Source organism: Onychomys torridus, chromosome X (assembly GCF_903995425.1).
Source record: "Onychomys torridus chromosome X, mOncTor1.1, whole genome shotgun sequence".
In the NCBI taxonomy this organism is placed as follows: domain Eukaryota; kingdom Metazoa; phylum Chordata; class Mammalia; order Rodentia; family Cricetidae; genus Onychomys; species Onychomys torridus.
Window position 1 is genome coordinate 94,484,543 of NC_050466.1, and position 4,136 is coordinate 94,488,678.

At 39.9% G+C, this 4,136-nt stretch overlaps 1 non-coding gene across 1 annotated transcript; it reads left to right on the forward strand.

Annotated features, from left to right (window-relative positions):
* Window positions 1–1,443: 1,443 nt before the first annotated feature.
* Window positions 1,444–1,607, forward strand: LOC118574930. Its single transcript, XR_004943804.1, has one exon. It is a non-coding gene; the product is annotated as a U1 spliceosomal RNA (small nuclear RNA).
* The last annotated feature ends 2,529 nt before the right edge of the window (window positions 1,608–4,136 follow it).

Consider the following 4,136-nt stretch of genomic DNA (forward strand, 5'->3'; position numbering starts at 1 on the left):
CTGATGGCAAAACACTCTTCAGATCTCCAACTCCTTTCAGCTTTGTTGACTGCAACACACTTCTCTCTCCTGGGCAGATTCCACTCCCTGTTAGCAGGTTGCCTTGGCAGGTATCCCATGACTCTGGCATCTCCAACATCTTGGGTTCTCCAAGGCAATTCAGGTTTCAATTTCACAGCTTCATGCAATGACCTCTCTACTAGGCCTCCATTCTGGGATACCCCCGACACATACCTGGACTCAGCAGATTTATTACATAACTTCTTTCTTCTGTCTTTAACTCTAAAGCCAGAACCTGTCACATGGATATTAGTGGTAATGTTGTGGTTGAAGCTGCCAAGTTCTGCTGCTTACTGGTGCTGGAACATGGCTCCCTTGTTCAATTACATCTTTGCCAGGTTTCTGTCTTTCATTGCCTAAGTTTGGCTGTCCTGAAACTTGCTCTGTAGACCAGGCTGGCCTCAAACTCAAAGATCCACCAGCCTCTGCTTTCCCAATGCTGAGATTAAAGGTGTGTTCCACTACACCTGGCTCTAAGCTTTTCTTCAGTTCCTTTTCACAAATTGGAAAATTAGCCAGGTGGGATCTTGCTCTGAGATCATCACTCCCTTTATTCCATTTCTTATTCTATTTATCTCCCTGAACATAAGACTTAGTTCCATTCCATGCCCTTTTTCTTCTCATTTTTCCTTGCTCAGCTTGCTCCTTTCATTATATATCATAACTAGAGTTACCACTAATATCCACACGACAGAGCCTATACTTCGCTATTTCTTCTGCCAATGGAATTAATCCAAAACTCTTCACTTTAGCCTCAGGCAGTCTCTCTGGACAGGGGCAAAAGGCAGCCACTTTCTTCACCAAAATATCACAAGAATGAATTCTAGGCAACATACTGAAATTCTCCTCTGAAACCTCTTGATACAGCCCTGGACAGTTCATCAAATCACCCTCAGCACCACAGTCTTCCACATTCCTACTAGTCTGACCCATTAAGCAGTGCTTAAAGCATTCCACTGCTTTCTTAAGCCAAAGTATCAAAGTACATATTCCTCCAAACAATATCATGGTCAGGTCTATCACAGCAATATCCCAGTTCCTGGTATCAACTTTTGTCTTAGTTTGGGTTTTTATTGCTGTGAAGAGACACCTTGACCACAAAACTTTTATAAAGAAAACATTTAATTGTGGTGCTTTGCTTACAGTTTCAGAAGTTCAGTACATTATCATCATGATAGAGAGCATGGGTGTGCAGGCAGATGTGGTGCTGGAGCTGAGAGTGTACATCTTGCAAGCAACAGGAAGTCAACTGACTGTCACACAGAGGGAAGCTTGAGCAAAACAGGCCTTAAATCCAGCCCCCACAGTGACACACTTCCTCCAACAAGGCCACACCTCCTAAGAGTGCCATTTGAAGGCCATTTTCTTTCAAACCAGTACAGCATACTTACCTGGCAGGGGAGATACCATGACCAAGAAGGTAATTTTCCCAGGTTGAGGCTTATCCATTGCACTCTGGATGTGCTGACCTCTGTGATTTCCACAAATTCAGGAAACTCAACTGCATGATTTGTGGTAGTTGGGGGCTGTATTCTTTTTTTCTCCTATTTTAAAAGAAAAAAATCAATGGAAAAAAGATGTACTCCCACAACTTGAGAGGTGGAGGCAGGAGAATCAGGAGCTCCAGGTCATCTTCAGTTACATAGCTGGTTAGAAGCTTTTGTTGGATCCTAATGGCTCCCTCAGAGGACGCGGTGAGAAGGCATGGCATCAACAGCACACACACTGGGTGTCAGTTAAGGCAAATAATGAACTCATTTATTCAATAACAGGGAAAGCCTTATATACCCTCCTCCCAGCACCCAGTCTGCATGGTCATCCCTCATTGGCTAAGAATGATCAGGAACTCTGACAGCACCTGTTGTAGGCCCTCAGGCAGACTCTAGGTTGGCTCATAAGGAAGTACGCTATGTGCATGCCTTGGCAACTGGTCTGAGTCAATTTCCTCGATCCTATGTGCCTCTCCTACTACAGGAAGCCAGCCTGGGCTACAAGAGCTCTTGTCTCAAAAAACAACAAAACAAAAGGAGGAATGGTCAGGTCTGTGAGAACTATGCCCTACCTAGGAGTGGAAAAATAGGAAGGGAAGACGATGAATTCTAACCTGGGGAAAAGGAAAAAGATCTTTCTGGAGCCCTAGAACTGGCCCAAGAAATCTGATACAATCCTACTTCTATTCAAATCATGTTATCTCTTCTTTCTCTTTCCCTAAAGTATTCCCTATCACAATTCCATCTAGACTCATAGATCTTTGGAATTCCATGGATATCCAGATTAATTCTAAAAGAAATGCCATGACAAATATAAAATGTTCTGAGTTACTTGGAACTTAGGAACTGATAAATTAGTTCTAAACTAATAAATTCAGAACAAAACCAATATAGTTTTATATACAACTGCTAAAAAACTGATAACTTGGGAACTGATTAATAAAACAATATAAATTGTAGATGGGGGGATACAGAAGATGAGCCTGTATTTAGCATGTGTGACCTTGGGTTCAATCCCTATCACCATCACAAACAAAAAAATATATTTTGGACAACTTTTCAAATAAGGAAAATAAGAGGTAACAGCATTTGTACTGGTTGTTTGTTTGGTTTTGGTTTTCCTTTATTTTTGTCAGCATAATATAAGCTAGAATCATCTATGGAGAGAAACCTTAATTGAGAAAGTGCTTCCATTATGTTAGCTTGAAGGTGAGTCTGTGGGGCATTTTCTTTCTCTTTTTTTCCTTTCTCCTTTTTCAAAAAGTAAACTTTATTGGGCTGGAGAGATGGCTTAGCAGTTAAGAGCACTGGATGCTCTTCCTGAGGACCTGGGTTCAATTCCCAGCAACCACATGGTGGCTCACAATTGCCTGTAACTCCAGTTTCAGGGGATTCAATACCTTCACACAGACATACATGCACACAAAAACACAAATGCACAGGAAATAAGAAATAGATAAATTAGAGCTGAGTGGTGGTGGTGCACACCTTTAATCCCAGTGCTCAGGAAGCACAGCTAGGTAGATCTCTGTGAGTTCAAGGCCAGCCTGGTCTACAGAGCAAGTTCCAGGAAAGGAGCAAAGCTACACAGAGAAACTCTGTCTCAAAAAAACAAACAAAGATAAATTATTAAAAACTTTATTATAACAACTTGCAAATACACTTGATCTTAAGCAAAAGGCTGAGAAGTGATAACTTGCAAGTAAATAAAAACATCACTCACTAAAATTAAATAGACTCAAAGGCTAGACAACTCACTATAGTTAGAATAGACATTCAGAATAAAAGCTGTGGCACTCCACATGAAATTTTACACTTTTATTAGCTTCATTATTGAAGAAATCCTACAATCTCATGGAAATTGAACAATGCCCAACTGAATCAACAATGGGTCAAGGAAGAAATAAAGAAATTAAAGATTTCCTAGAATTCAATGAAAATGAATGTACAACATACCCAAACTTATGAGACACTATGAAAGCAGTGCTAAGAGGGAAATTCATAGCACTAAAAGCCCACATAAAGAAGTTGGAGAAATCTCACATTAGTGACTTAACAGCACAAGTGAAAGCTCTAGAACAAGAAGAAGCAAAGTCTCCCAGGAAGAACAGATGCCAGGAAACAATCAAATTGAGAGCTGACATCAATGAAATAGAAATAAAGAGAACAATACAAAGAATCAATGAAATAAAGAGTTAGTTCTTTGAGAAAATCAACAAGACAGATAAGCCCTTATCCAAATTGACCAAAAAGCAGAGAGAGAGCATCCAAATTAACAAAATCAGAAATGAAAAGGGGGACATAACAACAGACAATGAGGAAATCCAGAGAATCATCAGGTCATACTTCAAAAACCTCTACTCCACAAAACTGGATGATTTTCTGGATAGGTACCCAATACCAAAAGTAAATCAAGACCAGATAAACTATTTATATAGACCAATAACCCCTAAGGAAACAGAAACAGTCATTAAAAGTCTCTCAACCAAAAAAAAAAAAAAAAAGCCAGATGGTTTCTACCAGATTTTCAAAGAAGAACTAATAACAATACTCTTCAAATTGTTCCACACCATAGCAACAGAAGGA